Below are 8,439 nucleotides of genomic sequence, written 5' to 3' on the forward strand. Positions count from 1 at the left end.
CTCCGTCTCCTTAGCACCCAGCCAGGCGCTGGCTTTCAATGGCAGGCTGCCTGGGGCCCCAACGAGGCTATCTGAGGGCCCTGCTGTTGGTCTTACCACAACACGGTCTTGTGAGTTCACAAGACTGAGAATTGATTCAGGAGCTCTTTCTATTAGTCTAAGAACACATGCTAGGGCAGAAAAAAAAGGGGGGGGGATTAACCAGGCTGTCTGACACCCCATGGGAGATAAAGGTTGCTGATTATACCAGGAGAGGCAAGGCCCTCCCCCCAAAACAAACTCAATCCCAGAAAAACAAAACGCAAGGCTCTCAAATCTGGTTTATAAAACCCTGTGTCAAAACTCACCAGCATAAACCAACCACTCTGCTATATTTCCAGTACCTGGGAGGTGGAGGCAGAAGATGAGGAGTTCAAGATCATTCTCAGCTACATAGTGAGCTCTAGGCCAGCCTGGGCTATGTGAGTTCAAGATCATTCTCAGCTACATAGTGGGCTCTAGGCCAGCCTGGGCTACGTGAGTTCCGGATCATTCTCGGCTACATAGTGAGCTCTAGGCCAGCCTGGGCTACATGAGAGCCATAAAACAAAGCAAACCTTAGTCAGCACCGCAGACTACTGTGATTCATCAGCTCAGCAACAGACGCTCTAGGGTGTGCAGAGGTCAATGAAGTCTCCAGTGCTGGCAAGACCCTCAAGTGCCCTTTGTCTTTTATCAGGGTTCCACTCTGACTCTGAAAACCACCTCTGGTTGGGCATCCTGGAGTATGGTCCCTCCCTTCCCTGACTCAGGCCTCTGTTTCTTCACCCCTGTTGGGGTTTCCCACTCAAGGGTCTGCTGGGGGAAGGGGGGATGGGACATAGCACCCTCCCAGCATGAACCAGCTGCTTAGTGGGAGTCTGCTGGTGGAGTCTCTTAGAGACCTGGGAACAACTCTGGATACCAGATGCCTGAAAGATAAGCCCGTGAGCTGGGCTTGCCAACTCACACCTGTAATCCCAGTACTATTGAGGCTGAGGCAGGACTGCTGTGAGTGTGTCTGTCTGTCTCTCTCTTTCTCTGTGTCTCTGTCTGTCTCTCTCAGCTGACTGTGGTGGCACATGCCAACAATCCCAACACTTTAGAGGTAGAGACAATCAAAGTCATCTTCAGCTATATAGCAAGTTCAAGGCCAGCCTGGGTGACATGAGACCATGTCTCCAAAAAAGCAAAATAAAAAAATAAAATAAAATAACGATAGAAAAACCCATGGTCTGCAGAATCTCAGCTGTGTGTGGAACTGCAGGGAATGACGCCCTGCAGAAGGTAGCCTGGAACAGACAGTGTTCAGTATGTTCATTAGGTTTCATTGGTTTGTCTATAGGATGAGGTAAAGTTCAAACAGCATTGCGTGCATCAGAGCACTCCTTGGCTCCCCTCAGTGGTTGGCCCTCATCAAGTGAGTTTACCATTAACAGACAGGCCCTTCTCTAACAAAAGCACATAGTCTTCCCTGCCTGGGCGCACAGGGCTTAGGAGTCACATGCCACGGTGGGGCTGTGCAGGGAGGAGCGGGTATAAAGCTCCCAGGAGACCTGGCTGTTGTTTCCACTTCTCTGTCAGCCTCCAGGGAGAGCTTTCTGAAGCTTCCACACAATTAAAAGGCACCAAACACACTCAATACTGCGATAAAGTTACAGCCCAAACTAGTTGGGAGTCTGTGCACCTTCCTAACCCTGACACCTGAGATCAGGCAGCAGGTGCCCGCTGGTGGGCGTGATGTAGTTCCTCCAAATCCAGCATGTACACGGAGGACAGATACCATACTGCATCCTCTACTCCCCCGCTATAGCTAGGGTTCAGTGTCACCAGGCCAGGGCTAAGATGGCAGGTGGGCCTCACCTACCTATAGTCCCTTCCTGGCTGAGGGCTTCTCCCAGATTCGAGGCTGCTGCAGCACCTGCAGGGCTGTGGCCATTGGATGAGGGATGGGAAGAATCACCAGGAGCAGAGTCCTCCAGATGGCCTCTCTTGAAGGCATCCAGGCAGCAGACAAGAGAAAGCCTGAAGTCTCCACCATCTCGCAGGCTGGCACACGGACTGCAGAGGAGTGGGTCCTTGGGGATTGGTGATGCTCCTGATTTCCCACCTCCCTCAAAGGCACTCATGTGGTACACATAGCATCGAACGCCTTCCCAGAGAGTAAATCCATTAAAATAACTATACGCGCGCATGCACACACTCGCACACACCTCCTCATCCTGGCTTGCCTCTCTGGAGTGTTTAAGCCCTTAGTGACTCAGCGCCAACATGAGGCTCCCGGGTGATTGCTTTGGCCGGCTTTAATGATGTGTTGCCTGGGCTTATCTGCTAGGGAAAAAAACCTGTCTGCCCACAAATCCACCTGATTGTCCATTTTTGACAACTTGCCCTGTTATGGACAAGAGAGGCAGACCTCAGGGTGGTGGGTGCTGTTGCCCTTGAGATGACTAAAAGGTGAGAAAAACCTTTCTTCCTCTAGAACAGCTGGCAAATGGGCCAGTTAAACTAGAATAATACAGAGATATAAAGGGTGCTTGACGACCATTGTGTCCCCAGTGACAAACAGGTTAAAGAAGTCACCTATATGATCAAATTCCAACATACACTGGCCTTATAGTGCACACCTGTAATCCCAGCAACTGGGAGGAAAAGGCAGGGGGAATCTGGAGTTCAGGGCCAACCTTGGCTACTTAGGGAGTTTGAAGCAAGCCTGGGCTACATGAGATCTTGTGTCAAAATAAAACAAAACAAAAACAAAACCCCAAACCTCAATATATAAAATATTTTACACACATGGGCATACACATTTTGAGTTTTTTGCTGGTTATGGGAATTTCCTCTCTTCCCTAATGGTTCCAGCAGCATCGCACCCTACAGGTAGCAAGGACCTAATCAGACTCCTGTTCTATCTCCAACAGCTCTTGGATGGGTAAAAAGATCTTTACTTTGGCTGGTGGCACATGTCTTTGATCCCAGCACTTGGGAGGCAGAGGCAGGTGGAACTCTGTGAGATTGAGGCTAGCCTAGCGTACATAGAAAGTTTCAAGCCAGCTGGAGCTACAGGAAGACCCTGCCTCAAAAAAACAAACAAACAAATGGGGGGGGGCGGCTGGAGAGATGGCTTAGTGATTAAGAGTACTGGCTGCTCTTGCAGAAGACCCAGGTTCAGTTCCTAGCACCCACATTGTGGCTAACAACAGTCTGTAACTCCAGTTCCAGGGGATCTAACACCTTCTTCTGACCTCCATGGACACTGCAAGACATAGGTTCATTTACATACATGCAAACAAAACACCCATACACATTATATATATGCATATATATACCTACACACACACACACACACACACACACACACACACACACACACTTTTTTAAGATCCTCACTTTGTGGAAGGGTAAACTGAACCCAGGAATCCCAACTGCTGTGTACTTGTTTCCAAAACAAGTAGTGTTGTGGCACAGGGATGCCACCTGCCCTGGCAGAGGGTAAAGTTCAGTCTAAAGCACTGAACCACAACACAGGTGCAGGGTGGCCACCACAGGCTTAGCCATCCCTGGGGAAATCAACGCATCTTCAAAGAGATTTGCACTCCTGATCACTGGAACAGCCCAGTCCACAGGGACCTCTACCCTGCCCAGCCACAGAGCCAGTTGATCCCTCTGGACAGCTACCGAGGAGCATCCTCAATGGCCCGTGTGGGGTGGAAATTCTCTCATCTCCTTCCTAGCAGCATCTTTTACAGAACATGTAACAGAAAGATCTCAGAAATTGCCAAAGATCAGAAAACGCTGTTGCTGCTTAAACCAGGAATGTTAAAGAGACAAACTTTCTACATTTTATAAGATAAAAATTTAAAGGAAGGAAAAAAAAAGACTTGAAATTTAATGTAGGGTCTACTTCCTTAAGAACAACAATACAAGCTTTTTCTGCCCTACCCGAGGCCTACGATCTGGGGTACATTCCTGTCTGTGATACCCAGTGTCTGTGTGACCTTAGGCAAGTCCCTCAACTCTTCGTCAGTTTCCTTATCTGTGAATAGGATTAGCAGCCACACCTACCCCAGGGCTGCAGGGAGAACAGATTAAGACAGGTATTCTGTTTAGTTTATACAGAGGCCTGGGAGCCAGGGCACAAAGATAAACTAATGCTTTGATGTCCCCCCCACCCCACCAACTCCCCTGTAGACTTTGTGTAGAGGTTAGTGTAAGAAGTGATAGGAAAACACATGGTATAATACCATAAAGACGTCAAAAGTGGCCCAGGAAGGCATATAGCTCAGTTGGTAGAGTGCTTGCCCTAGCACGTACAGGGCCTTGGGTTCTATCCCTGGTACCTCATAAACCGGATGTGGCGGTGCATGGCTGCAATCCCAGCACTCAGAGGTAGAGAAGCAGGTGCGTCAGAAACTCAAAGCCATTCCTTGGAGTTATAGGTGTAGGGGTGTGTGTGTGTGTGTGTGTATGAAGAAACAAAGCACAACCTAATTATCCAGCATTATCTATTAGGCTCTTTGAGCTGACCAGCAGTGTTCTCCTGCCTTAGTGACGGAGCACCCAGCAGCCCTCCTCTCTGACCATGCTTCCTAAACACCCAGTCACCCGCAGCTCCCATCACTCTGACCCGTCCCTACTTATTTTTTGTCTGCATGGCACTTACCATCCTAAACACATCTGCCTATGGGAAATCTCCTCCCATAGAGTGTAAGCTCCATGGAAACATGGTTGCAGTTGTTTGTTACTATATTCTTAGCAGCTACAACAGCACTTGGCCCAGAGATGCCCCAAAAGTATGACTGAATGCACAGACGAGATGATGAACTTGATTTGTATCCCCAGCTTAAAACACCTAGTAGGCACCTGGGTCACTCTGAAGGGGTTCTGGGATTATCTAGCCCTCAGGCAGTGTGATTCCCAAAAACCAAGAGGCAAACTGGTCTGTCTGTCAGGCATCTCAGAGTCAGAATTGGGGAAGGGGCAGATGCAGATATACATTCAGCCAACACCTCTACCTTCTGCTCTGGTCCTTGTCAACTTACCCTAGAGGCCAGAGCTGTCATGATTCCAGGGCCATCACCCTACTGAGCTCAGGGCAGACTTTCTAAGCAAAATTAAGGTGTCCAGACCTCCATCCTAAGACAAAATTCAATTCCCTGACTGTCTCATCCAACAGAGCACCTCTTTCCAGATCCTTAAACTCAGGGTCACATCCAGCTTGGGACAAAGTGGGTGGTCTCCCAGTCTGGGTGATTTCCTCCCTATTTCCTTCCTAAAAGAAAACCCCGTAAACAAATCATTTCCATGCTGGCTATCATCAGTGTCCAGCCACTATTAAAACTCCATTTGATCTTTAAGAAGCAGAGACTAGGGGCTGGAGAGATGGCTTAGCAGTTAAAACCACTTGCCGTTACTGTAGAGGGCAGGAGTTTGGTTCTTACCAGTTCCCAACACCCACATCAGGTGGCTCATAATGCCTCTAACTCCAGTTCTGGGCAACCCAAGGCCCTCTTCTGGCCTTTGTGGGCACACACACAAGTGTGCATCTAAACACACACATACACACAAAATAAAAATAAAGGCCAGGGTGGTGGCACACACCTTTAATTCCAGCACTCAGGATGCAGAGGCAGGCTGTTCTCTGTGAGCTCAAGTTCAAGGCCAGCCTGGTCTACATGAGTTCCAGACCAACTGGGGGCTACAAGGAGACCTTGTCTCAAAAAGATAAAAAAAAAAGAAAAGAAAAGAAAAAGAAAAAAAGAACCAGTACAAGGGAATGAATGAAGATGTAGCTGTAGCTCAGTGATAATGTTTTCCTAGCATGCTTGAGGTCCTGGGTTTGATTCCCAACACTGCATAACGCTGGGCATAGTGGCACATGCCTGTTATCCAAGTGCTCAGGTTGTAAAGTCACAAGGATCAGGAATTAAAGGGTCATCTGCAGCTACATAGTGAGTTTGACTGGGCTACAGGAAACCATGCCAAAGAAGGCAAGGAGGGAACTAGACATGAAGGAGGTTGGAACAAATCCAGAACTTTCTTGTTTACCTGCTGATATGACTCTGTTTGCTGCAGGAATGCCACCTTTAATTTGGGAAAGGCCATCTCCCACGTCATCTCCCCTACAGGGACATGCACGGAGGGAGAACTGTGGAAAACTAGCCCCAGACTTAGGAGTCAGGCCTTTTGTTTAGAGCATACCATTGGGATATTGTTATCATGAACACAGGAATGGAGCCTATCTAGATACAAAGTCAACAGAGCTGTATCTCCACCCAGCCATCTTCCACATGTTTACATAATAACAACTTCCAGAGCCACAACACCAGCCTCAGATCCCTTAAGCATTTTACAGATGGGGCAAAAGTCATCATGACCACACAGTACAAAAGGCCGGAGAGGAGGCAGATCACAACACAACTTAATGGGAAACTGAGTCCCTGGGGCAGTGACAGGTGACTCAGCATGCGTGCATGCATGCAGGGTACAAAGAAGCAGAGGTGCAGAGGACTAATGTTCACTGTGCACCTGCTGTGAGCTAGGGAAGGTGCTTCCTCCTCTTTAAAAAAATTTTAAAATGACATTTATTTATGTGTGTGTCGGGGGGTGGATAACACATGTGCCATGGTGTGCATACGAAGGTCAGAGGACAATTCTCACTTTTCATGGTGTGGGTCTCAGGGATCCAACTCAACCCATCTGGCTTGGCAGCAAGTGTCTGTACCCACTGAGCCATCTTACCCAGCTTTCTTCAGCTTTGTCTGGGGGTGGAATCTACGCTTTCAAGCATACTGGGCAAGTGCTCTACTACTGAGCTGTGCTTTTATACTTTTGATTTTGAGACGGGATCTCACTGAGCTGCCAGGGATGGCCTTGAACTTACTCTGTAGTGCAGGCAGGCTTGGAACTCACCAGCCTCCTGTCTCAGCCTCTGGAGTGCACTATGACCTGCTGACACACACCATCTGTTGAAAGATCAAGGTACCTTTAGCTGGTACCATGATCAAATTTCCATCATAAAGATAGGTAAGCTAAGTCTCAAAGAGATGAAGCAACTTGCTCAGACGCTCCTGCTGACCTGTACCTGTGCTCTGTTTTACAAACATCTGACTGTCTTGCCCTCTAACTACTCTGAAAGAAATGCTCTGTTGGGACAGGGGGCATCTCCAGAGAAGGCGAGGGCAGGCAACAACCACCGAATCCTTCTCAAGGGGAAGAATTATTAAACAAGTATTCTATGGTTGGTCAGCTGGTGGGCTTGCTACCCAAGAGAGGTGTTTGCATGCTGGCTCTGCATAGCAACAGAATCTGAGCATGTCAGGCCTGGGGGTGAGTGCCTGTAACCCCAGCACAGCAGGAGGATTTGGGTTCAAGGCCAGCCTGGGCTACACAATGAAACTCTGCCTTAAAGAATCCGAAATACTAGCAGCAAGGCTTAAGACAGTGTGAATGCTGCCGAGTGGCTCAGCCTCTGGACTTTTCTGTCCCTATCACCCCTCCCAGGGTGGTGACACCTTTTTCCGGAGGACACTGCATAACAATTACTAAAACACATTATGTGTTCAATAAACAGTAATCGTGTGCATCTCCTGATTTTTCCCTGGAAAAAGTGTTCAGGAGTTCCAAACTGAACGAGACAGACACCTCTCAGAAAAGCCCATAGACTAGCATCTAAATTGCTTCCTCCTCAGTCAAGCCGCTCCAGCAGGGTTCCTGCCTCAACCCCATGACCTAACTTGGGGGCGGGAGGAGGGAGACAGCAGAGACCAGAACGGGCGCACCCACTGGGATCATTTTAACACAGAAGCGCTGTACAATCCTTGGGGCGGATCGGCCACAGATACGCAACTTGATCACTGCGTTTGAGCATCCAACCACTGCAATTTCTCTCTCTCTCTCTGCATGACTCGGAGTTCAAGTGTGGGAGAAACGCAGCAATCTCCCTGGACTCCCAGAAAAGGCGAACCATCCCTTTCCCCTCCAAGGCGCTCTCTCCTCGCAAATTTCCGGGGTTGCCCGATGGATTACGGGCACCATCACAGCGGACCCACCCTAACTTTGCACAGGGCTAGCCCCTTTCCCATGTGCACCCAGAGCCCAGACCCAAGTTGCGTCCTCAGGTGCCCGGGACAGCAGGACGCTGACAGGCATCTCCGGACCTCTCCTTGCAGTGCTCTCGCGGAGCTCGAGTCCCGGAGCCCCGAGACTCCAGCTCCCACGTAAGAACTCACTCCGCGTCCCGCCTAGCAATCAGGGACACAACTTTGTCACCAGGGGCTCCGGGATCGCGGCCCCGAGCGCCCCCGCGCGCCCAGCCCCGGAGGCTCCCGGGTTCCCCCGGCCTGCAGCCGCGCCGCCCTCCCGGCCCCAGCGCGCACCTACCCGGCTGGCTGCAGTCGCCATCAGCTGGAGCGCCGGCCG

The 8,439-nt window shown here is 49.7% G+C and overlaps 1 protein-coding gene across 3 annotated transcripts in view; it reads right to left on the minus strand.

Annotated features, from left to right (window-relative positions):
* Kazn (kazrin, periplakin interacting protein) overlaps nt 1–8,439 on the minus strand; it is a 434,248-nt gene that overhangs the window by 147,896 nt on the left and 277,913 nt on the right. The window contains exon 1 of one of the 3 annotated variants that reach the window (XM_029558399.1): nt 8,401–8,433. The exons of the other annotated variants lie outside the window; for them this stretch is intronic. The gene's annotated coding sequence lies outside the window, so the exon portion shown is untranslated. Of the gene's footprint in view, nt 1–8,400; nt 8,434–8,439 lie in introns of those variants that run through there. 3 annotated transcript variants of the gene reach the window in all.

The sequence above is a fragment of the Nannospalax galili genome, unplaced genomic scaffold, assembly GCF_000622305.1.
Source record: "Nannospalax galili isolate Female #2095 unplaced genomic scaffold, S.galili_v1.0 scaffold548, whole genome shotgun sequence".
Classification (NCBI taxonomy): domain Eukaryota; kingdom Metazoa; phylum Chordata; class Mammalia; order Rodentia; family Spalacidae; genus Nannospalax; species Nannospalax galili.